This window comes from Berghia stephanieae, chromosome 4, assembly GCF_034508935.2.
Source record: "Berghia stephanieae isolate SIO BIC M18660-M18661 chromosome 4, UCSD_Bste_1.3, whole genome shotgun sequence".
Classification (NCBI taxonomy): Eukaryota; Metazoa; Mollusca; class Gastropoda; order Nudibranchia; family Aeolidiidae; genus Berghia; species Berghia stephanieae.
In genome coordinates this window covers 27986850-28014776 of record NC_088363.1, presented here as the reverse complement: position 1 = coordinate 28014776, position 27927 = coordinate 27986850, and the positions used below count along the sequence as shown (strand labels likewise).

Genomic DNA, 27927 nt, shown 5'->3' with positions numbered 1-27927 from the left:
GACGTCTAGAATTTGAATTTTAATCGTTTTATATAATTCTACATTTTATTTTATTTCATTTCTGTTATATTTTTTTTTTTGCCCATTGTTTTCGCTCAAATTCCTTTCAAATCAAAATATATTGGACAAAGTAGCCATACACTTTTGGTGCGTTGAATACAGTTTTGATTGGCAACTTTTATCATCTCTTACATGCAGTAATAATGGCAAAATATATGTATTTCTCTTACCAGTTACACGGTTGACCCTATGGTTGGATGGTCAAGTGTGATGAAACAATGGTTTAAAAAAAATTTTAAATAAATTTTTTTTTAAAATAAATAAATAAAAATTTTTTTTTTTTTTTAAATAAATATATTATATATATATATATATATATATATATATATATATATATATATATATATATTATTTTAATATTTACCACAATGTTGGAGTCAGTCTACATCGATGTTTTAGGCCTTTTCAGCCATCGTCAGGACTGTGTGTTACATGAGTTTGGTTTGTTGCTACATGTCGAGCACTTTTCGTACCATATCTGTATCCAACACGATTCAATATATATATATATATATTATATATATATATATATATATATTATATATATATATATATATATTTCTCTGGATATATTTTACAATTATTATATTACACTTTTACTATCCATCCACAGAGTCGAACTTGTAGCTAACTATATATACTAAATATATATATATATATATATATATATATATATATATATATTTATATATATATATATATTTATATATATAAATATTACCATTATTATACTTGATATATGTCGTATTTCTCTTATTAGTTACAAGCTCCACTCTGTGGATGGATAGCCACGTGCGATGCAGCATAGTGAAAAAAGACACTTACAATAAAGAATCTTCAATAGTTGAAATTTTTAGAATTTTTCAAATCCCCTATCTATGCTGATTGTCAAGCTTTTAAAATTGTTTTAACGAATCTTTATTAGAGATGAAGATACATTAATTTAAATGTGCGGCTATGTGGTCTTGCGATATGACATTCTCCTTCGGATCGGAAGGTCCTGGGTTCGATTCCTGCCCTGGACGGCGCATAGTTGAATCCTGATAAAATGCTCTTTATTCATATTCTCTCACTGTGCTCAGATATAAAATGAGTACCTGGCCGTTAACAACATTGGCTTTGTCAGAAGCAAAATTGTAATATATTGCATGTTAAGCGTTGCTATTGGCAAGGGACTCCGTGTAAAGTGCCAGACAAAGCAAGAAAGAAAAATACATGAAAAAAATCCCGAAAAATTAGTCTACCTCGACTGGGGATCGAACCTCAGACCTTCTGATTACCAGTCAGCCGTGCTACCATTACGTAATGGTAATTCCTTTGTCTGGCACCTTTCACACACTTATTCAGATCTTTATCTTACATCGGTGACTTCTCCCTAATTTCTTAATTGACCCTATGTAATGCGCTTTGAGAAAATTTAGTGGATATTCCCTATATAAATGCCTATTTAAAAAAGAAATTATAATAAATAATGAGTTTCCTTCATTCCAGAGTTGTTTATTCTCTTCTAGAAAATCTGATATTTTGTATTGATTTTTTCTTTTCTTCTTTCTGTTTTGTTGGCACAAATGTATACACACCTTTTTATTAATTTTATCTGTTGAATGAGTGTGTCAGCTTCGTGATTTTCTTGCGCCGTTTTACATATGGGGAAAAATAAAACTCTAACAAAAACTGTCTTGATTGATAAACAATGCTATCAGGTAACTCGAATTGCATGCTGAATTGTTTATATAACATCATGAAAGATTTACCTGTAATTCATTTGAAACACTCTAAAAAAATAATAATAATAAAACCACAATATTGTGTATGGTTATCAACGCCGTGTACATATTTGCAGGTCTGATAACCCAAAATGATATAGGCTCAATGTTGTAATGGAAATACTCTCAAACCAACGCAAAATATTGTCCATTAAAACAATGTTAAACCTAGCCCATACGTGCGTTCGGTTATCAGACTTGCAAATATTATGTGCACAACGATAGTCACCTTAATGTTCTTTGACGTAAGAGAGAATCATCGGGCACATAGTAGTAGCGTGACCATAATATTATAAGAAATTAAGCATATTTATTTTCTTATGTGTGTAACTACTTTTCTCTTACAACTAGAGTTATGCATGGAATACATTAGTGCAGACAATAGGGCAATGGTTGGTGATCTCATTTGATGTAAATCTATGGATCTACCTCATATTTCATATCAATGAGTTTTGCTATAAAATATAACAGTTGGGAATTACATTCCCGTTAAATATCAAGGTTAAAAAAGACGATAATATTTTTATTTTTTTTGCTTTTAAAACTATAAAACAGTGCTCATAAAATAGGTATCAATGTGTTTTATAGAGCCAATGCGGGCAGGAAAATCATTCCGATATTATCACTATACATAAATGTATATTCTGACATAATATTCACTAGTAATCATCGAACTATTTTGTTGCCAAATATAAATAAAGTCGTTTTTTTTTTACAACAATAAAAATCAAAACAAAAATAAGACAACTCTTATCGAGGTAAAAATAAATAAATAAATAAATAAATAAATACATAATATTAATAGTAACAATAGTAATAGTAATAATGATAATGATAATAATAATAATAATAATAATAATAATAATAATAATGATGATGATGATGATGATGATGATGATGATGATGATGATGATGATGTTGATGATGATGATGACAATAATAATAATAATAATAATAATAATAATAATAATAATAATAATAATAATAATAATAATAATAATAATAATAATAATAACATAACATAACATATGATATAGGGCGAAATAGGATTTTTAAAACCTCTTGAATGTCCTTAATATTAATAGCAATGCTGAAAATCTATTGATTGAAAGATTACAATAAAGATAAACATGGTAAAGATAATTAATCATCTTAAATTTACCCATGTATGTGTGATGTACAAACATAGATATTTAACCGTGGCATGCAAAATACACCACACGCACACTCATGCACCCCTACATCTAGAAATTAACCACAATAAGATAACAATGTATTTACATACAAGGTTGAAAGCCATGTCAACAGCAGTGCAAACAAGTATTATTCATCATATTATATTAATCTCCCTTCATATAATTCCCTGTCTACTTACACCCTGAAATAATCTATAGATTTTGCATTCTTTGTTTCAAATTTCAAATTGTTCCATTTCTGGACAATACGAAGACCGAATCAATTTGTCTTATATTTGTTTTGCATCTAGTGACATAATACTAACAATAAAAAAATTAAATTAAATTCCCTTTATTCATCCCATACGGGAAATTCGTCTGTAAAGAAAGACTGGAACAACCCAGGGGTCAGCCACAGTGCAGCGCCGCAAATTTGGCTAGGGCGAGGTGACTTTTTCAATGCCACACAGCGTAGAGGATAATCGAACTCGGCACCTTTCGGGTACGAAGTAACGACCGTACCGCTGAGCCACGCTGCTCCATAATATATAAATTGAACTCTTATTTTTTCCACAAAAACTTGGAATATAAGCAGTTAGGTGTTCCGGCACAAAAAAAATTCTTGGGCATTCATACAACGCAATGTCCACATGTGCTTAGAGCGTTTTACAATAGGGGGTCCCCAGCCAACAGTAACATTTAACACGTAGTACGAGACGCGACGTTTGTTAAGCAATATTACTTTTTTTTTTTTTTTGCAGACAGAGACAACGCTGTTAACTGCCGGATACTCATTTTACATCTGAGTAGGGTGACAGAATGTGAGTAAAGAGCCTTTTTCAAGGACTCAACTACGCGCCGCTCAGAGCGGTATTCGAACGGTAGATCTTCCGTCCGAAGACGATTGTCATACCACAAGACTACATATCCGCACAAGCCCGTTTAAAGGCAGTGAGTGGGCCACAAACTTTAAATGATGCGTACGACATCAAGAATCTGTGTTCTTATATTTCATCCACTCCATTGTTTGATTTTATGTGACAAATCTAGATGTCTTCGTCAAATTTTAATAAACATTCGCGTTTCCCCTCGTTTTATCTCATAATTTGAATCGATTAAATTTCAATATAAGCGGGCAATTTATAATGGATCGCTGGGTCAGTCGGCCTTCGGTAGAAAAGGTTTTTTTTAAAAAGTGTTTTGCTCTTTATATTTTTGTTTTGTTTTTTGGTCCTTCTAATGTGATCGGGTGTCAACGTTTGTAAAGCGCTTTGAGCACATTTAGAGGATATTGCGCTATATAAAAGCTTAATTGCTTTTAAATGTGATTTTTGACAATGTTAGGTTACCAGTGGAGGGTGGTTGGGGGGGGGGGGGGGGGGGGGGCGGAAGTAGTGCTGAAAATTGTTCAGGAAAAAGTTAGGCTTTACCTATCACTTTCGAAAAAAAAATTCTGTCTGAATTTTCGCAGTGTAGGAACGAAGATGTTTTGTTAATACACACAATTGAAACGCAACTTGTAACGTTCAGTGACAATTGATCTAAAAAGTAAAAGAAACTCAGTCGAGGGAAAAAGAAAGTATAAAAAGGTCTTCTGTAAAGAAGGATGAATGAATTTGTTAAAATTACCCTCTTTGTGTGTGTCATTTAAGCAAACTAGATGTTAGAAATTAAGTTTACTTTAAGTCTATATTATAATACCAAAAAAAAAGAGGGAAAATTCAAGACAAGCTAGCTAGGCACAAAGAGAGAGAGAGAGAGAGAGAGAGAGAGAGAGAGGGAGAGAGAGAGAGAGAGAGAGAGAGAGAGAGAGAGAGAGGACAAATTAATCACCTAAAAATATAAAAAAAAAACAAGAAAAAATATATAAAAAGTGAACATTAAACTTAGCGCCATTAAAAACGCACAAAGAAAATAGACACGGGGAAAAAACAACAGTATAACTAGATAATCATTAGGCTGGGTCTGATTTCATGATATTGTCTTTCATGCTTGAGATAGTCACAATCGAAAAATAAATTTATGATCGCTCTTTGTACCTGTTTTGCTATTGATATGAAAACATCAAAACAGCCATTAAAGGGAGCCGGTCGATTATTCTAACTTATTAATAAAATATGTGTTGAACAATTTATAAACCTCAACCATATTATGTATATTTCTCATTGAACTGTTTTGTGGACCTTCCAACTACATTGAAAAAAACTTAGCTTTACGGAAATGAATGTCTCAATTCCTTCTCGTAACATCTATTTAACACTATCCTTACCAGCCGTTTTCGGGATTTCACCCAAAACTTCACACCCAACTAACACAAAAATGGATTTTTTATCACTCAGCCATAATAGCAGTAAAGTTCTTCCGATTCATAATTTCTTTAGTAAAACATGCTTTACAACACACTGTTCCTTTTCCTTAAATTTTATGATGTTCAAAAGAAATTTGAATATGAAAATGTTGGTTGTATCGTAACGAATGTGACGATTTTCCTATAGTTATTAAGGAGAGGGTTAAAGAAGGAAAAAAGGTAGCCGCACTGTAAAAAATATATATATTTTAATTAATAAATGGGAAATCCTAAAAATAAATTCTCGTCCATGTAGTATCTTACTATGACAATGTTATTCTAATTTATTCACTGTTTTTACTTTTATACTGGTAAATTTGGTAATACTAATACTGGTAATAATATACTGGTCTCGGAGATAAAGATATATTTTAACCCCGTCCACACAACAGTTAGATTGGTTTGTAAGATCTAGCGGAAATTGATGTCGATAAATTGGCGTCCTATCCACAGGGTAGAAAATAATCGATACTTTCTGTTTTACGATATTGAAATTTGGATGCGTAGTGGCTCTATCGAGCTTTATGCTATAGATAGAACGAAGTTAACGTTATTCAGGTCTTTGGTATTCTTTTGTGCCATCCATGTTTATGAGTAATTCTCACTAAACTGTATTAACCGGATTATAAATTATAAACGTTCAAGGTTACACAGAGTTTTGTGAGTTGGTCCGTTATATTTCCGGATGGCAATGTTGTGAGTTTCTTAGCCAAGCGAACAGCATTTTTAAAGACGACAACCATCTTATGTCAACAATGACTGCTGAGAATATTATTCCAACTTTGATGACCAAAATCCACCTTGTTTAGTCACCAAAATGTGTGTGTGTGGAGGGGGGGGGTGTCCACTCCAATCTGGCCCCTGCGTTGTATGCATAGAATTTGAAACCACTTTTTTTAGGAGTGGTGGATACTGTTGAGTCGCGCTCTCCCCGGCCAGACAGAATTGTCGTACCAGTGAGGTCGCGGGTTCGCGTCCCCATTGCCGCCGCGAAATTTTTATTCTCTATAGATAGTATGCGCTTGGCTAAGAAGTTCTTAACATTGCCATCCGGAAGTATAGATAGTTCGATGATGACGTCACTCAGGTCTTTGTTATTGTTTTTTGCCATCCGCGTTTATGAGTAATGCTCACTGATCTGTATTAACCCGACTATAGATAGTATGCGCTTGGCGAAGAAGCTCATAACATTGCCATCCGGAAGTATAACGGACCAACACACAAAACTATGTGTAACCATGAACTTTTATAGTCAGGTTAATACAGTTCAGTGAGCATTACTCATAAACGCGGATGGCAAAAAACAATAACAAAGACCTGAGTGACGTCATCTTCGAACTATCTGTACGCGTTCATGGATACACACAGTTTTGTGTGTTGGTCCGTTATACTTCCCGATGACAATGTTATGAGCTTCTTCGCCAAGCGCATACTATCTATAACAGACCAACACACAAAACTATATGTAATCATCAACTTTTATAGTCTGGATAATACAGTTTAGTGAGTATTACTCATAAACGTGGATGGCAAAAATCAATAACAAAGACCAGAGTGACATCAACTGAAGCTGACGACGTCACTCATGTTTTTGTTATTGTTTTTTGCCATCTGCGTTAATGAGTAATTCTCACTAAACGGTATTAACCAGACTATAAACGTTCAAAGTTACACATAGATGACAATGTTGTGAGCTTCTTAGACAAGCGCATACTATCTATTTTATTCTGGCACTTTCCCACTCACTTTTCTGCGTAGATATGACATTTCAAAGACATTCCTATCAGGTGTGTATGATTTCTTGGCAAGGAAACATAATATAATTATGAGAATGGCGACCTTATTTCCTTCAGCTGTTACAAAATGGACATGAATTATAACATTGTATGAAATAAAAACTTAGTACCATATTATTTGACCCATTGAGTGCATACATATGACATTGTGTATCAACCACGACGGAAACATGTTACATCTATTTAATTTTGTATTATTTTTTTCTATTCATTCATTTCAGTGAACTTCTAGAGCGTCTTGCACTTAAGCGGTCCCTGTTTTAAACTTTCGTCTTCAAGCGATTTGACTTTGGACAAAGCATTAAATTCGTCAGTAATTATTATTTTATCCTACTGTCTCCGTCTCCTTTTAAACATTACACTTCTCCGTCTGATCCAAAGGCCTGTAAGTTAACAATGATCGCAACACCGTGTGCCATAGATTTATAAATAGTACCGTATTATTATATTAATACCGTGTGCCATAGATTTATAAATAGTACCGTATTATTATATTAATACCGTGTGCCATAGATTTATAAATAGTACCGTATTATTATATTAATACCGTGTGCCATAGATTTATAAATAGTACCGTATTATTATATTAATACCGTGTGCCATAGATTTATAAATAGTACCGTATTATTATATTAATACCGTGTGCCATAGATTTATAAATAGTACCGTATTATTATATTAATACCGTGTGCCATAGATTTATAAATAGTACCGTATTATTATATTAATACCGTGTACCAACTCAAACAATAATCAACTTAGCGTCTGTGGTTAAATGGGCTTATACATCGTGCCTTTCAAGCTGTTTACTAGTTTGTTGTTTGTTTGTTTTCTTTTTATGCTAGATCAATTGATTAGATGCCATTTTGCGTGGCACAACTAATACCTGTCAAAGCAGTATTTTATATTAATAATATACGTTCTTTTTCGTGAAAAGAGGGAAGGGGGGGGGGGGTAATCTCGATCTATCTATTCTTCCCGAGCTCATTGCTTAAATATAACTTATTTTATTTCCCCACGTAATGTTTATAACATTAGCACTGTAATACCTTTTGTGGTGGGGATTTCGTATGGTGCGAGGTACAAACTAATTGAGGAGAATAAAAGCCTTTTTTGGGTACGTCAAAACATTGTAGGCGAAACTATTCAACTACAGGTGTTGTTATTTTCATGACATATTTATAGATTATATTTGAAGTATATAAAATCGCCTATGGGAATATACACAAAGCATTGAAGGCGGTGAATAGGAATTATTAATGAATTATAATGTATTTAGTAGATATATTATAGTCCTACATGACAACAATCATACACAATACGAGCTGAGATCAAGTATGTTTAGAGTGAACTCGATGTTCATTCGATTCGTTCTATATTTTGCGTGTTTAATGACGATATGAAGATCTCTGTTCGAAATATAAAAGTCCATACATGAAATATTATTATTCTTTAGTGCAAGTAGAAATGAATTTGAAACATAACAAACTATACTGTGGTAGATTCTTGTTTAACAGTAAAGGGTGGCACATGAAACTCTACAAATATTTAAATATTTGGAGTAAAACAACGCTGCTAACACAAGTCCAATATTTTGGGTTTGACAGGTCCAAAACCCACGAGTGCTTTAATTCTATTTTATAGATTGATATATTAGCAACAATGCATGTGATAATTGTGTAAGAAAGTCGTTGGCTTGATAAAGATCAAGGATTTTGGATTTGAATAATCACAGAGTTAATCAATTTGTTTTTCTCTCCTATTGGGCACTAGCCAAGTGTCAAACGAGTACTTTGTTATACGCAAAATGAGATATTAACACATTAAGCATTGATACAGATCTTATCATAACAATGTTCAATTCAGTTTCTATTCTATATCCATATTTTTCGAAGCGAATGAATTTAGCGTACGGATTTTTTTCCTTCTTGGACGATACCCAAACTCCTCACAGCATGATAATGTATTCAAAACTAATCGAAAGGAAATCTGAACACTACCCGACTCTTCAACGGTTAGAATGAGAAATTTGCATGTCTATCATAATATTGATCATTTCCCCAATGTCACCGTGCTCATTATAAAAGTATGCAGTGACTCCACTCCGCAGGTCAGTCGAACAAGCAAATATCTATTTCATGACATGACATTAATGTTTATTGAGTAGAATCGACGTGCACATATCTGCAGGTCTGAGAATCGAACGCTTTTATAGGCTTGATTTAACATTGTTGTAAAGGACAAAACTTTGCGTTGATTTGAGAGTATTAATTTCCATGACAACAATGAGACCAAAACAACATTTCGGGCTAATGGACTTGTATATATATATATATATATATAGGTGACTTTGATGATAAAACGCGTTATAAAATGTATTTACCTAATTTCATATAACAATATCATAGTAAATACAAATAAAATAAAGGCAAAAGTACATCAATTATAACAATATCAGATTTTAAGATTTTTTAAAAACTGTTTTACGACGCTTGCATCACATTAAGGTGATATCAGCGCCACTAAAATTTTGATAATATTATGTATAACATGTGTATTATATTATAGATTTAGAAAAAAAAAACGTAAATTAAATAAAGATAAATTTCATTCTATATCATTTCTTTTTTTTTTCAGTGATGAAAGGCGATATAATAGATTAAAATTTTAAAAAGAAAATGACTCATTTTGGTAGACTACTGATCAGAGTTTAGAATTTAAAAAGCTTAATGCTGGTGGGTAGAAGAGGAAAAAAACGCCGATATTTCTCTCTCTTCGTATGAAGATATAGATAGAATGCGCTTGGCCAAGGAGTTCACAACATTGCCATCCGGAAGTATAACGAACCAACACACAAACTCTGTGTAACCATGAACTTTTATAGTCTGGTTAATACAGTTTAGTGAGAACAACTCACAAACGCGGATGGCAAAAACAATAACAAAGGCCTGAGTGACGTCATCTGCATACTATCTATATTATCATACAGCGGCTTCTCTGAGATATTTTAAGATGTTTGGATAATGATGAAAAGCAGCATCGCTTATCTTTGTGATGTTACCAAGTAAAGTGATTTACCTTGGATCAGGGCGTGGCCATCGTTATGTTATAGATAGAATGCGCTTGGCCAAGGAGTTAACAACATTGCCATCCGGAAGTATAACGGATCAACACACAAACTCTGTGTAACCATGAACTTTTATAGTCTTGTTAATACAGTTTAATGAAACAACTCACAAACGCGGATGGCAAAAACAATAACAAAGGCCTGAGTGACGTCATCTGCATACTATCTATAGCCTGATACTGAAATCCAAAAGGACTGGCAGTTTGACGTCATTATTTGGTTTTTGCACCGCCTAGTGACTTGTCCTTAGCAGAGCTCATGGAAACATGTTATTTCATTGGTTGAACTATTGAATACAATTCACGATTTGTTTTCTTTTGTGGCAAAAGACTGGCATTTTGACGTCATTTTTTGGTCAGTATCAGGCCATAACTTTACGAAGGCCACGATCAGAGCAACCTAAATTAAATGCGAAATATGTTCTATTCAATTATTGATTCATAGTGAAGTTAATGTCACTCACCTCTTTATTATTGTTGTCATACCGCCATCTGGGTGAATTGTTCTCATATTAATACAATATCAGTCACACTTTTAACTTTGAATGTTACTGTAAGTTTTGTGTGTTGGTTCGTTTCATCTAGAGGGTAGACGTTGTGAGTATTTCACTTAAGCAAATAGCATCAATAGAATGAATGAATGAAGTTAATTCACCACTTTGTTATTGTTTTCAGACAGGAGGTTGAGTGATTCGTTTTCTCTAAATTCTCTTGAACAGACTATAGATAGTATGCGCTAGGCTTATAAGCTCATAACATTGCCATCCGGAAGTATAACGGACCAACACACAAAACTGTATGTATCCATGAACGTTTATAGTCAGGTTAATACAGTTCAGTGAGCATTACTCATAAACGCGGATGGCAAAAAACAATAACAAAGACCTGAGTGACGTCATCTTCGAACTATCTATAGATAGTATGCAGATGACGTCAATCAGGCCTTTGTTATTGTTTGTGCCATCCGCGTTTGTGAGTTGTTCTCACTAAACTGTATTAACCAGACTATAAAAGTTCATGGTTACACATAGTTTTGTGTGTTAGTCCGTTATACTTCCGGATGGCAATGTTATGAGCTTCTTAGCCAATCGCATACTATCTATAAACGTTTAAAGTTACAAATATATTTGTGCGCCGGTACGGTTTGTCTGGTGGGTAGAACTGACGTGTATTTTACTTTAACGGATGACATCTCTAGGATCGTTTGACCCATGAAGTCCGCAGTTTACTCTGTGTTCTGTAGCGTTAAACTGGCATGTATATTTGCTGCAATCTTCGTGCACATTATATAAGCGTACAAGTTGCTTGTTATCCTTTAAGTAGGACGCTAATCTTTAGAAAATGAATCTTAGCCAATCTTACAGACTAAACTGCCCTAACATTATCGAGGGAATAGAGGATCAAAAGGTCAGAAATAAAATCCGACTTAACCTGGGATTTAAAATTATGCACTCTGCTTCAAGACAAGTGTTCTGGCGGCTGTGATGTCTTAAGGTATGGCACTCACATTAAGACCGGTAGTTCTGGGTTCGAGTCCCGCTCTGTCTGAGCGACTTAATGTTGAATTCTTTAAAAAGGCTTTTTACTCACATTTTCTCACTGTACTCGGGTCTAAAATGAGTGCCTTGCCGTTAACCGCGTTGCAAAAAGTGTAATGTCGCATAAAAGACGTCATTTCTTGTTTTCATGTTAAGTTATGCTGTTAGCCAGAGACCCCTTGTAAAGCGCTCATAAAATCACAACATCAAAAGTGTCCATACTTGCTTTTTTCTATTTGCAGTGAAGTGTCACTAGTGCGGAAAAGTGCCCCGTCTTGTTGAAAAGCAAATGGCCGATCGGGAATAAGGTTTTCTTCTAACAATGTTACATAATTTTCAATACAAAAACAAAACATTCGATTTATTTCTAAATATCAATGGCCTCCAATAAGTCACCACGTGAATCCAAAGGGACTACAGCACTTGCTCATCGATGTCCAACAGGGTTTATAAAGGCCGTACACCGAAGAGTCAAATCAAAATATCACTATTCAAGATATTAAAGATCAACTGGAACAAGATGACAAAGATTGCGCACAGCCGTAAAGCAAAACGGGGATCGACAGATCACACCAAAAATTTGAGAATCAGGTTCCAAATCTTCGTTATCGCAGATACGCGGTGAGGTTATTAAAACTTAAAACAATCGTGGAAAATAATTTTTCAATATATTTCCCTTCACTAAAAAATTTAAATAAATGGGTTTGATTGTAAAGTTTCAAAAATGCATCGTTTATAGTTTGGCGACTAGCTACAGACTTCTAAACTTTTCCGTGGTTTTATAAGCACAAGCGCTGAAAATAGACTACTACTGTTATGCAAAGCATAACCGTATTTCTATGATTCTGTAAACACGTACTAATACAGTTGTTTAATCGACCATGACTTTGTTTATTACACCTGAGAAAACACCAAACAAATTCTCTTTTTTTTTACAAAATGAATAGGTCAGCACGTATTTGATTTGCTTCGCTGGTTCTAATCAACCACTCCTCTTGAACTATAGGAACTTTTCATTTTATATTTCCTCTATTCTTCATCCATGCATGTTATAATACTACATAATATATAGGATTTATGGATATAGATAGTAATGAAGTAAACCTATATAATGGACAGTCAAATGAATTATAACGAATGTGATATTCCTAATATACGGCCTTGAACCTATACGATCAAAGGTTATAATTATTATAAATAGTATATTGTTTATAATTCATCTTTACGCTCTTTTATGTCATATCAAGTTCTTGTTTTGAAAAAAACAAAACGATGAACAATGAGCAGATTAACTAAATTCAGAGTTTACCAATGTCGATAAAATGGGAAAAGAAAGGAATTATCTAGTTAAATATAAAAAAAAGACGAAATAATTTTTAAAAATAAACTACCCACAATTCAACATAAAAGATAAAAGAACGCATGGTCCTTTACTAAATGTATTATTTGTAGACGGGAAAGAAGCTAAAGCTTTCAAGAAAATTAACATGCAAACAATGATATCTTCGAATCTAATACTCTTCTTCAACGAACGGAGAGAAAAAAAAAGTCAAAATATGAACGTGATACAAGGATAATTGGTCTCCAAGTAGGAGATCCAAATCCGAGACTTTCAAGTCCTTGTTTATAAAAATATAAAAACAATAGCACCACACTTTTTCACTTTTTAACTCTCTTTCGAGTGACATTAAAGGCGTTTTTATCATGATTCAATATTGAGATTGACCGTGAGAATATAGAAAAAAAAATTAAGGAAAAAAATAAAGAAGAAAGTGATCGATGACTTACAGCTAAAGACAAATAAGATCACACAGATTATCCACAGTTAGAAACGATCCACTGGAAATAAATGACGTAAACAAGTGGCCAAGTCCAGTGTTGAACTACGCAATTCCATCGCAAGACTGATTATATTATTTTTAAGCGATGATGATAGAGTCGCGTCATTGAGAATCACAAGCTCTCACCTCACACATACCACCGAGCAACGATGTATGACGAGGAGCAAAGAATTCCCTGCTGGAGTTGTAATAGATAGGGTAATGATGTTTTTGTCGAGTTTCCTATTTTGATTGTTTATTCTGTTGTTTATATTTGTTGTTGATGTTGTTGTTTATGTTTGTTTGTTTGTTTGTCTGTTCGTTTGTTTGTCTTTTTTACGTTTTCCATATTTTCTCGAGTAACTTTGATTCTGGTGGGGTTTTTGTTGTCGGAAATTTATAATTTATTTTTTAGTTTGTGATTTATCAACATAATCGCCTGCTACGTCTGCCATAGCAACCATAAAATACACTTTAAATTATGTGTGTGTGTGTGTGTGTGTGTGTTTGTGTGTGCGTAACCTTAAACTGCTTCAACATTTTTTGAGAGACTAGATCTGATCATCTTTGTGGAAACCGAAACGTGACCATAATCAATTGTCTGACGTCGACAATCTACTATTGTGAGAATCTAGAGATTTGGACACTATTATGGAGTTGTCAGAATTTGAAAGAAATGTTAATTCGAATGAAACACTAATGGGCTAAAAATGTCATTTTCTGTACTTTTTTCTGCTTAAAACAATAAAGTATCGTATTTAATGTAACAAGAAAAGATAAAGTGAGAAACGAACGAATTCGAAGGTTGACTGAAGTAAAGAATTATCAATAGAGATGAGAGAAGATAGATTAAAATGGTTCAGACATATCAAGAGACGAGAGAGGGAGTACGTATGAAAGAATGCATTCGACTTACAACTAGCGGGAAAGAGGAAAAGGGGACGCCCAAAGACTAGATGGTTGGATAAGGTAAAGGACGACATGAAGGAACTGGGCCTGGATGAAGACGATGATTTGAACCGAGATGCATGGAGATGTGGCATTCATTATGGCAACCTTGCAAAATACTGGATAAGCTTAAAGAAGAAGAAGAAGAAGAAGAAGAAGAAGAAGAAGATGATGATGATGATGATGATGATGATGATGATGATGATGATGATGATGATGATGATAAGAAGAAGAAGAAGAAGAAGAAGAAGAAGAAGAAGAAGAAGAAGAAGAAGAAGAAGCCTGGTAACGATAAAAGAAGAAGAAGATTTAATGTAACTAGATAGTCAACCTGTTGCTAACAACTTTGATTACAGAGATATCGGGATCAGTAATTGGTTCTGTGTGGATATTGTGAGTTGCTTACCTAAACGCATAGCATCAATGTTCAATGACAACATATTTTTTTTTCCATTCACTGTTGGGAAAAATACTAAACCCACAATTTCTTGCAACGTAAACATAGAGAGATAATCCCCTCCTAAACGCGGGTTGACAGAACTGAACCAGAAGAATGTATAGGGCTTAGATTCCTCCTCCTAATTAGATAAATAGAAACAGCTCAAATTGAACTTCTATCCATAATTTAACCAGTAGATTTTTAACTGATCAAAACACGGGATTTGTGACACACTCTCAAACCTGCTCGAACAAACATTGTTGGTTGTTTACATCCAATAGATAGACCGAAATTGACGTCATCACCTCTTTGTTATTGTTTTTAGCCAGCCATTTTATGAGTAGTTCGAACTAAATTCTATAGATAGTATGCAGATGACGTCACTCAGGCCTTTGTTATTGTTTTTGCCATCCGCGTTTGTGAGTTGTTCTCACTAAACTGTATTAACCAGACTATAAAAGTTCATGGTTACACAGAGATTGTGTGTTGGTCCGTTCTACTTCCGGATGGCAATGTTGTGAACTCCTTGGCCAAGCGCATTCTATCTATAGATAGAATTAAGTTGACGTCACTCAGGTCTTTGTTATTGTTTTTGTTTTTTGGGGTTTTTTGCCATCCGCGTTTATGAGTAGTTATCACTAAACCGTGTTAACCTGACTATAAACGTTTAAGGTTACACACAGTTTTGTGTGTTGGTCCGGTATACTTCAGGGTGGCAATGTTGTGAGTTCTAAGCTAAGCGCACGCTATCTATAATGTTAAAAATTGATCTGATGTCATATTCAATAGCCTTCAACAGTCGTAAGGTCACTTCCCTCGTAATGACGCATGGTAACTTAGTAACTGGCTCTAAACTATCTGAACAATGGCGGACGCCCTTATGAAATATTTCTCCGACGAGCATGAAAGCGTATCCAGAGGAAAAAAATAACATTATAAATCTGATCAAGTTTTGACTTTTATACATTCTGATCACAAGACATATGAAAAGTTCTAGCCAGCATGAAGAATAAAAAGTACAGATTTTATTTGTTTAGAACCACGATGGCCGCCATTGCTGGGCGACGTGACATCAGACTATTGAATCCAATTAGTGGTGTCCCTCAGGGCAGTGTACTAGGTTCTTTATTGTTCATTATTTATATATATATATATATATATATATATATATATATATATATATATATATATATATATATATATATGATCTACCTGATACTATACATTCTAAATGCAATTTTTTTGCTGACCATACCAACATTTATGCACCAACATTAGATATGTTACAAAATGATATAAATTCACTATACAATTGGTCTGAAAATTGGAAGCTTTATTTTACTATTACTAATTGTAAAGTGCTGCACATTGGTAGGTTTATCCCTGTATGCTCCTATTACATAGGTGATAATAATGTGACTGTTATGCCAACTACATGCTCATAACGGGGCTTGGGGATCGTTTTTGTTAATAAATTGTGTTTTGGTGAACATATAATATGTGATTGTATATAAGAGCAAACAAGCTTGTGGGAGATATATACAAATGTTTTAGTTATCTTGATTTAAAAGCATTTGTCCAGCTTTATAAGTCTGTCATAAAACCATGTTTAGAGTATGTAAATAGTATTTGGAGTCCCTTATTTAAGCGACAGTCTGTTATAATCATTGAGAACGAACAAAGACGCGTGACTAGACTATTTTTTTAAAAATAAAAAAATTGAGCTTTTATATAGAGCCATATCCACTTAACGTGCTCAAAGCGCTTTACAAGGGGTCCCTGGTCAACATCAACATTTAACATGTAGGACGAGACATGACGCCTGTTAGGCGATATTACAATTTTTCGGACAAAGACAATGCTGTAAACGGCCAGGTACTCATTTTACACCTGAGTACGGTGAGAGAATGTGAGTAAAGAGTCTTTTCCATGGACTCAACTATGCGTCGAGCGAGGCTCGAACCCAGGACCTTCCGATCCGAAAGCGAGTGTCATACCACTAGATCACATACCGCACTTTTACCTGACATTCGACATATATCTTATTTGAAAGATTAAAGTATCTAAATTTGCCTTCACGAAAATATCGTAGAATAAGAGGTGATCTTATTCATATATATATATATATATATATATATATATATATATATATATATATATATATATATAGACTCGTGCGTTATTCTAACAGTGTGTATTTAATGATTCTTTAAATTATTTGCATGTTATAAACACTAGGGGAGATAAGTTTAAGATATTTGTTGAAAGATGTAATTTGTCTATGAGAAAAAATAACCCAATTCAAAGAACTGGCGCGATTTGGAATTATCTAAAGTTTGAGACAAACAATACTCATTTAATTAATATTTTAAGAGTGCCGTTAATAAAGAACTTACCAACATAACATTTGATTTTGATGCATAATGACATATGATTTTATTGCAGTTTGTATATTAATTATTTGAAACTCTCGAATGTACAAGGTTGGACATGCCAAATGAATGTAAATAGAGATAATAAAACTACAATATTGACTATGACACTTGTTTATGTATTAGATATTTAATACTCAATATTATCAATTAACATTGAATGTTGTTTATATAATCGATAGATTGTATCTATGCATGAAAGTTACACAAAGCATTTAAAGGTTTTTAAAACCCATTAGCTCTTAAACGATACGATATAGTTTTCCGGGGTTTTTTGTGGGGTTTTTTTTGCATGAAAAATGCTAAGCTTATAGATTATATGTTATAAATAGAGCTGAAATAATGTAACTTTAGTTCGTTCCAAAGCTCTTGTACTAAGTGTTCGTTGTCAGTGTTAATTTTAAAAGACAAGTTTATTCAAAGAAGAAGGAAAATGAAGCGTAAATTTGGTTGAGGATACCGTGCGCTCTAATAATATTACGTATTATTATTATTATTATTATTATTATTATTATTATTATTATTATTATTATTATTATTATTATTATTATTATTTTCATCATCATCATCATTATTAAACAATAACTTTTAAACGATTTAGACTGGGTTTTTTTAACGTTTTCTTTTTTCTTCTTGTATTTTGTATTGGTGGGAGCGCCCTCAAAACTTGGTATCATATTAAAATCAGAGACACAAAGATAATCTATAGTTTGTCTACATTCTCAAATTATTGTAATTCAAAATATATTATTATTTACTGCTCCTTGTTGATAGAGCAAACTTATTGTGTGCAAACGTTTGTGCGGTTATGTGATTTAGTGATATGATGCTCATCTTCGGATCGAGATGTCATGGGTTTTATTCCCGCTCTGAGCGGCGCATATTTGAGTCCTTGGAGAAGACTCTTTACTCACATTCTCTCACCAGTTCTCGCGCGTCATGTTCCGTCCTCCATATTAAGTGTTGCTCTTGGCCCAGGGACCCATTGTAAAGCGCTTGGAGTACATTTATTGGATATCGCTCTATTTAAATGTTCTATTCATTTAAAGCTCTACTTTATTGTACAACGACGAGTGAAATGGTCAGTTCCACCCCCTAGGCCCATTCATTTTGTGAGCATATAGATTTCCATAATTTTTTAACGCTGCGGGAAATTGGCTACCAAGGCCGAATGATCACACTATATTATTATAACCACCAGGGACACTTTATTCATTGCCATGTACATTTCCGTTTAATGATCGATAATTATTCTGATTGCTTCCGCTTAACGAAATGAATCAGAGGAAGGGATGAAAGGGATATTGGACAAATGTGAAACATGAGGATGAAAATTGAATTTAAAGTTAAATTTATCTAAAATATGTCTTTTATATTTCACATGTCCGATACTTAAATATTTATATGCTTTCTTCTGAATAAAACATTTAAAAAGACTGTTGGCACCAGTATGATACTTTTTATTATAAATTAAGATTTCACTGGGTTTTTTTACGTAATGGAAAAACAACAACAAATGCATGCCATGATAAAGAAGTCCGCGCTTCGCCTCTCTGGAGAAATACTGGTAAATTTTCCTCTTTTTGGAAAATTTGAAATCCATATCTTTTATCAGTTTTTATGAATGTAGAAATCACAACAGCATGCTATGCCTCTGGCTTTCAACTATTAAATTGTAACAATTGCTTATGTCAAGTTTGTACAACGTTTAGTGAGTAGTGCACATGAATCTCGTAAAACAACAGAATTCACTGTGTATAATATTGTTAATGTAAAACACCAAAATGTTCACTCATCCCAGACCCTTCATTTTTTTATATACCGTAAAGATTAAAATTATGGTACTGTAACCGTTGAAAAAAATCGGCTTAACGTCACTAACAACTTTACTTTTCGAGCCAATAATTATCATTAAATCTATCAGAAGGTTGTGGTCATATCCACGTAAAAGCGTGCGCATGGGATGTGGAACGGACTATAGTTTTTTTGTCTTTGTTTAGTGCTTCATTCTGTACTCCTTTGCCTTGTTCTTATATTATTGGGACGCTGTAGGTCGGTGAATTACTTAAATTACCAAACTTTTGTTGGTCAAAAGGCCAGTCTATCAAATCTATACTTTTTGTCTACTCTTCCAGTTCCAAAGGAAGAAAATAAAATCAAATCATTGATGAAGATGAAATGGACAGCTTGTAGTCACTAGTCACCAATTACATTGGCTCACAGAAGAATGTTTAGGCATTGTGGTCATGAGGAAGAAATTACCGTCGTCACCATACCTATCGTTTAACATACTTTACCCTTTATGGGCTGAGTTCTGTTTCTTTTTTACTGTGACCTGACTCAAACGTATAGATAGAATGAAGTTGACGTCGCTTGGGTCTTTGTTATTCTTTGTTGCCATTCGCGTTAATGAGTAATTCTCACTAAACGCCATTAACAAGAATATAAACGTTTAAGGTCACACATAGTTTTGTGTGTTGGTCTGTTATACTTCCGGATGGCAATGTTGTGAGCTTCTTAGCCAAGCGCACACTATATATAGATATAATTCAGCTCTTTATCATTTATTATTATTATTATTATTATTATTATTATTATTATTATTATTATTATTATTATTATTATTATTATTATTATTATTATTACATGTTGACATAATATAATCGGAAATCATGATTTTTTTTTTTAATGAAAGCAGTCTTGTCTGTAAAAAAATGATAGATTACTGTGTTAGGTAGCCTGTTTCCGCATAATAATAGGGAAAAGCTGTGATAAAAGTACAAACCACGCTGTTATGCTCTATTGATATGAGTTAATGGACTCACTGGCCCCTAATGGACATGGTCAGGATAAAAACATGTCCTAACAACGTAAACTGCAGCATAAAATCCCACCAATCGTCATGATCAGAATGGTCAATTATTGTGTTGATCTACTAAATCAGTTTTTTCCAATTGATAGATTAGGAATCGATTGGAAAAAAAAAACAATCGACGCGGGTAACGGGACGGAAACACGCCTTTGGATCGGAAGGTCCTGGTTTCGAGTCACGCTATGAGCGGCGCATAGTTGACTCCTTAGAAATCGGCTCTTACTCACATTCTCTCACCTCTCTTAGGTGTAAAATGAGTGCCTAGCTGTTAGCAGCGTTGTCTCTGTCTGAAAAAATGTAATATCGCCTTAGATGTGTACTGTCACGTCCTAATTAATGTTAAGTGATGCTGTTAGATTGGGAGCCCTTGTAAAGCGCTTTTAGAACTTTAAGTGGATATTGCGCTAAAATAAAAGCTCAAGTTTTTGGGAGCTTTTTAATTATTTTTTTTACATTCACATTGGCTCCTTCACCTCACAACTTTACAATAACTATTTTTTCTTGTGTTTGCGCGTGGCGTCTTGGGTCCTATTGCTTTCTTTTTTTTTTTCATTTGCCTGCACAAAAATGATTTGTTTTCACTCCGTAATAGAAGGAACGAAATTGACGTCACTAAGTTCTTTGTTATTGTTTTTCGCCAGTCATCTTTATGAGTGGTTATTACTAATTTGTATCAATCAGACTATAAATTTTTAATATCCGGCAGGCAGATATTGTGAGTAATTTAATCAAGCGCATAGCATCACTAGATCATAGAGGAAAAAACAATAACAAAGATCTGATTAACGTCAGCTGCATTCATTGTGTAAGTAAATTAATGAACGATTAACATGCAAACACTTTCACGTCGAATTTCAATTTATATCTTTTTCATTACTTAGCGAGAGAAAAACTGGTGGGCGATTTACTGAACAGTTTTAATGTCCCAGGAGATGCCAGGAGGGTGGCCATAGACTAAAGACCGATCTGAGTGGAAATCCGTGCTCGACTCCCTATGCCCCAGACGGAGCAAAAAGGATTAAGTAAGTAGATAGTAGCTAATGCTTTTACTCGGCTTTTTGACGAGATGTGTCTGGACTTTCAATAATTTCTCTCACAAGAAAAAATAACATTGACAGCGTCATTAGTTAAATTAGAAAAAAAATCAAATCTTTTACAAAAGGACTTGTCATGGTTTTATAGATTGCAATTCTTATCACGGTGCACTGGAACGTAAAGTGATACCTATTAACCGGCGAGTACCTATTTAAAAGGTCTGATAACCCAATTGTTATGGGCTCATTCTTTGTTATAAAGGAAAAACTCTCAAACCAACGCAAAATAGTTTCCATTACAAAAATGTAAAATCGAACCCCTAATTGTGTTGGGTTATCAGACCTGCAAAAGCCATGAATGATACAGACTATAACCCCTTTGAATACATTACAAACCTTTATTTCAGGAAAGCGTAACAAGAATTACTAAATTTGATCTTTATATGCAATAATTGAAGATTGTCAAATTGAAATTAATTGGTCTAGGGCAACGTGCACCTATTTTCAGGTCTTACAACTCAAATTGTTAAAGGTGAATTATTGTAATGGAAAAACTCTCAAACTGATGCGAAATTTTCTCCATTACAACAGTGCTAAAACAACAGCCGAAATTGATGGTTCGAGCTTTACTACTAAGCATTAGCTAATAGTCTTCAATAGTCGGAACGTCACTTCCTTCCTAATGACGTATGGTAACTTAGTAACACTGGCTCTAAACTATCGGAACAATGGCGGACGCCGTATGAAATATTTCTCCGGCGAGCTTAAACGCGTATCCAGATGAAAAAACCCCCATCAATTTGATCATGTTTTAACTTTTACACATTCTGATCACACGGCATATGAAAAGGGAATGAAAAGTTCTAGCCAGCATGAAGAATAAAAAGTAATGATTTTCTTTGTTTAGAACCAAGATGGCCGCCGTTGCCGGGCGCGTGACATCAGACTACTGAATCCAATAGACAGAATAAAGTTGATGTCACTTTGGGTCTTTGTTATTCTTTTTTATTTTATTTTTTGCCATCCGCGTTTATGAGTAATTCTCACTTAACTGTATTATCCAGTCTATAAAAGTCCATGGTTACACACAGTTTTGTGTGTTGGCCCGTTATACTTCCGGATAGCAATGTTGTGAGCTTCTTAGCCAAGCGCATACTATCTATAAGAATATTCCCTGCCATTTAGCTCGTTCCTCACCTTGACTTTTTATTTCTTGTCACCTGGCAAACATTCCTTAATTCTAAAGATAGAATGCGCTTGGCCAAGGAGTTCACAACATTGCCATCCGGAAGTATAACGGACCAACACACAAACTCTGTGTAACCATGAACTTTTATAGTCCGGTTAATACAGTTTAGTGAGAACAACTCACAAACGCGGATGGCAAAAACAATAACAAAGGCCTGAGTGACGTCATCTTCGAACTATCTATAGCCCGCTTAAGTCCATGCCAAACATGTATTTAGGTCAATCCCACAGTTAGTGAGTATTTATCATAATAATTTGACACATTGATGAAGGGATTTATTGCATCACAAAAAGCTAACGACACAATGCATGTTTTCAATCGCTTGTGTTTAAATTTTGAGCAACACATAGGATTTGTCGGACCGATCTCTTCAGGTGATAAGCAGTTATCTTTGGCAGTTAGTTATGTTGGCCATGGGTCGTCGATGCCAGGAGAAAAAAATACAGTTTGTTTTTGTTTGTTTTTGTTTTTTATTTTAAGTAAAAATAGAGATATTGAAATGTTGATTTGATTAGTTAAAATATAGTATACGACAACTGACGTAGCTGTAGAAATGTAAGCATTGTGTGTTGACTGAAAAACCGGGACTCTTACTACAAGATAATAGGAAAAATGCATCCATGTGAATAGCTTGCCAGGCATCGCAACGAGTGGCCACGGAGGACTCATCAATTGTATAGATAGAATGCGCTTGGCCAAGGAGTTCACAACATTGCCATCCGGAAGTATAACGGACCAACACAAAAACTCTGTGTAACCATGAACTTTTATAGTCTGGTTAATACAGTTTAGTGAGAACAACTCACAAACGCGGATGGCAAAAACAATAACAAAGACCTGAGTGACGTCATCTGCATACTATCTATATGGTCGCTAACATGTGCACGTAAGTTTGGGTCTTCAAGGCGAAATAAATAAAATTGATGTGCCAAAGCAATAAGAAAGTGAAAAATTGGGGAAACCGATACTGGGACTAGTGAAAGATATAAATATAAAAGGTGTGACTGTGATAGCAGAAAAAATGTATAAATCTCAAAATTCAGCCTTTCCCAGTTGAAGGAGGGCTGGGTTTTTGGGGAGGTTTTTTGTTATTTTATAATTTTATTTGGGTGGGGGGGGTTGGTTTGTTTATTTTTAAGGGGGGGGGGGGGGTCTTTTTTTTGTTTGTTTCTTTTTGTTGTTTTTGTTTTGTTTTTTTTGGGTGGGGGGATGGGGGTGTGATGTTTTTCTGCTTTGCGTAGGTGATATATTCCCACTTTTTCATATATTTTTTTTCAAAGTAAACTTTTTAATGACGTCATTTTATCAAATCCATTAACCTCCCAAGCTGAGCAAAGTAAACTGTACATTTTTCTAGTCAGTGCAATGCAATAGTCTCGAACTAAAATGTTCATGCTTTTTTTTAATCGGATTGATCCTGCAAAGAAAGCTAAGACTAAAAACAGATCCAAGTCTATTTCGTTGATTTTTTTTTTTAACTCATGAGTACATACTGATAGAAATGGATTGAAAATCAATGATTGTAAGTCACTTTAGTTTCAATGTGAAATGGTGAGAGATTTATGATTTTATATTTGAAATCCGAATAAACACACAACTGACACAAAACAGAGAAAGAGAGAGAGAGAGAGAGAGAGAGAGAGAGAGAGAGAGAGAGAGAGGTGAGGGGGTCTCGAAAAATGAGAGTAGAGCATCCAACTCTTAAGCAAATAAGAATCCCGAGAGTATCGGATCAATTTGTCCACTCGAGAGTGAATGAGTATGATGGCTCTTAGATTGGGCTGAATGTACTTTGCACTCGACCATTCATTGCCCTACCCGAAGAAGCGTATAAAGTAATAGCTACTGTCGGCTACACGATGCAGAAATAGAGAATTAATCTGGTTCCAGTGGTCTCGTGTCCCTGAATGACTAACAACCATTACCACAAACGACCTGTGCATTGAAAGTTTGAGTCCTCTCTGATCAATCGATTATGATTGATCGATTGACCAATTCGACGATACTTTCACGAGCATTCTTATATAACTACATTGTCCATATAACTAAGGATGGATTTTGACAAAGGGATGGATAGTTCTGAAGACTGCAGAATGCGTTCTATTATTTAAGAAAACACTGGGTATAGATAGAACGAAGATGATGTCACTCAGGTCTTTGTTATTGCTTTTTGCCATCCTTGTTCATGAGTAATTCTCATTAAACTGTATTAGCCAGACTAAAAACTTTCAAGGTTACATATAGTTTTGTGTGTTGGTCCGTTATACTTTCGGATGGCAATGTTGTGAGCTTCTTAGCCAAGCGCATACTTGGGTGGAATTTAAAACCTGCTAATATATTATCTTTAGAACTCGAAAATAAATTACACTTAGCAGAGTTTACAACGGATAATATCAAAGTGACAGTCTAGGGAGCAGACACTGGTGTAGGATGAAAATTTGGAAAAAAAATGTGTATAAAACATTGCGTGTAGACAAAGCAAGAAATTAATGGTAGCACGTCTGACCAGTAATCAGAGGGTCTGAGGTTCGATCCCCAGTCGTGGTCGACTGATATTTTGGGATGGTTTTTTTTTTCCTTGTATTTTTCTTTCTTGCTTTGTCTATCACCTTTAATGCTAACTTGTTCAGATCTTTATCTTGCACCGGTGCCTGCTCCTTAATTTCTTAATGTTATATTTTAACTGCAATTTTGTATTGGTAAAAAGTGCATTTTCATAAAATTCCGTATGAGTTTTTTATAAGGTCAAGCTTTTATAGATGTATGACGATGTTAAGGCAGTGCACTGTGACCCCACTTCAGACACTTTCTTTTTTTTCCCTTAAGCAAGATTATTAGCCCCAATTTGCTCAGTTTGGACAGCAAGAGAGAGAGAGTTTCTGTCAACACCGAACACGTGTTTGATGCATTACCTATGTTATTCCTTTGTGGAATGCCTAGTCGACGGCATCACAGCTTGCCGCGCGGATGGGGCGTAATTTACATATGTATCTATCGTTATTTACATTAAACGAGCTCACAACGCTTTCCAAATGGACTCAAGACAAAAGCAGTTAATTGTCATGCGTGCAGCCTCTAATTTTGAGATCCCAGTTTTGAAAGTTTTGCCAAGATGAGCCAAAGGTCCCAGGTTTAGAAGTTTTTGCCAAGACGAGGGTCATTTAAATCGATCGATTTGAAGATCAAGTTTTCCAGCCAAATTTTTAAATACGTATTTTTCCAGATTACGGCATTTAACTGGTGAAAGGGTAAATTGACACAAGCAAGGAACCCTGACTTATTAACGTCTGTGACCCAGACAAATTAGGAGTTAATAACAGAGAACAGAGTTATAAAGATAAATTACGCCCTTACGCGATGGCATCGTTAGAAGCCGTCGCCCTGCTTGACAACGGCTCAGCATTCCATGATAGAGTAGACAGTCCATTAAGCAATCGCTCATTTTGTCCGAGTGTGCTAAATTAACACCAATTATAAAATTAGCTCTGGAAGGAATAAGCCAAACGAAAACATCATGAAAAATTCAAACCAATCAAGACTGACAATGAGCGCCATTGAAATACTTAACGTTTAAGCTATTAGCACGTAACACATTGTAGTTTAAGATTGAAGCGCCGTAGGGTCACATGACACAAGCACATAAAAGGTCTCAGGTTAACTCAGTTTTTCTTTTGCTATGGGTTTACTTAAACGAAAATAAAAAAGTCATGAACAAAAATGAATATTATAACAGCTTCGAGAAGGAACAAAATACCAAACAGATCTATGTCAACGGTGTGTGTTAAACTTTGTTCTTTTTCAAAGCTGATATATTCATTTTGTTCATTACTTTTTTCAGTCCACAGCTTCAAGCAGCTTTGGAGCCTAATCACTTAAACGAATGTAATAAAAAGTACCTGCGGTGCAACCTTTTTAATCAATGTGCAATCGGACCAATTGATGGGAACTTTAAGTGTTTTTTTTAATGTCGCCTTCTTTTTATTCGACAGCCTGACACTTGGCTAAAATAATATGTCAGGATTAAGACCAAAGAAAAGTGAGTTGTCGTTACTAGTGCTCAATGTTGGTTATTCTAGTGAATAATGCTCAGTGTTCACTGCAGATGGAACGAAATTGACGCCACTCAGCTCGTTGTTATTGTTTTAGACAGCCATGTTAATGATTACAGTGTAGCGCAGCAAACTGAGGAATATCGGATATGGCTTACTTTGGGAAAATATGAGATACCTAACTGAGATTAAGCCCAGTTCTTGTATTCGTATCCAATATGCCCCCCCCCCCCCCGCCCCCCCTTCCCCGGTGGGGAAAATAATGATTTATTACTCTGGGGAATTATCAGGAATCGAAGGATCTGTGTGAAAATGACCTTTGACATTCTTTTGAGAAAAGATAATAACGTCATCTTTTATATATATATATTGTATGTATATATATATATATATATATATATATATATATATATGCAATATATATTACAATATGCTATATATATATATATATATATATATATATATATATATTATATATATATATATATATATATATATTATATATATATACTATCGTTTCTATCTCTCTCTCTCTATCTCTCTATCTATCTCTCCCTCTTACTTTCCTTTAAGTGTTACAAGTTTGTTTCGGTGCGAGTACAGAGTGCAGCGATGTGTGCGTGTGATTTACTCATTGAAGTACAGATATCTTGCTTACGTAATAAAATGTTATAAGCACTTGCAGATAACGAGGCCAATAATATCATTAATCCTTATCGCTACTGCATAGAATCCCATGGGGTTTAAGATGTAACACATTCACAAACCCAAAAACACTCAACAATCTCTTCCAAATGCTTCGAGTAAACATGAACGCCCCCTGTAAACGACTCGGTGCGTCCCCTCCAAGTTATTTATTTATTGATTCTATGCGTTTAGTTAAAATACTCACAAAATCTGCCCGGCTGATATAACGTACCACCACACACAATTATGTGTAGCCTTTAATGTTTATAGTCAGATTGTTATGATTAAGTGAGAAATAATCACCAGAATGACTGTCTTAAAACAATAACAAAGATCTGAGTGACGTCAATTTCGTTCCTTCAATTGAAAGTAAGCCGACCTGGGTGTGTTACTGACCTCCCATAGTGGGATGTGAGGTACACAGTGTGTCTTCTATCCCCTTATGTCTGTTTTCCAACATGCTTTCTGTCTTTGTCTTGGAATGAGATTACTTGGTTTTGTCCTGGCCCTTGCCGGAGTCCTGGCTGGGAGGGAAACGGTCAAATGCATAGTTATTGTTTTGGGAGATGATATTTTTCCCTTGTAAATC

At 34.5% G+C, this 27927-nt stretch overlaps 1 protein-coding gene across 4 annotated transcripts in view; it reads right to left on the bottom strand.

Moving 5' to 3' along the window:
* LOC144970359 (uncharacterized) overlaps nt 1-13807 on the bottom strand; it is a 70822-nt gene extending 57015 nt beyond the window's left edge. Inside the window, exons 1-3 of one of the 4 annotated variants that reach the window (XM_078909917.1) lie at nt 13597-13707; nt 10735-10990; nt 425-538 (exon numbers count right to left, since the gene is read on the bottom strand). The gene's annotated coding sequence lies outside the window, so the exon portion shown is untranslated. Of the gene's footprint in view, nt 1-424; nt 539-10734; nt 10991-12567; nt 12598-13596 lie in introns of those variants that run through there. The other 3 variants (XM_078909919.1, XM_078909918.1, XM_078909920.1) reach the window with 3 other exon arrangements.
* Between the last annotated feature and the right edge of the window lie 14120 nt (nt 13808-27927).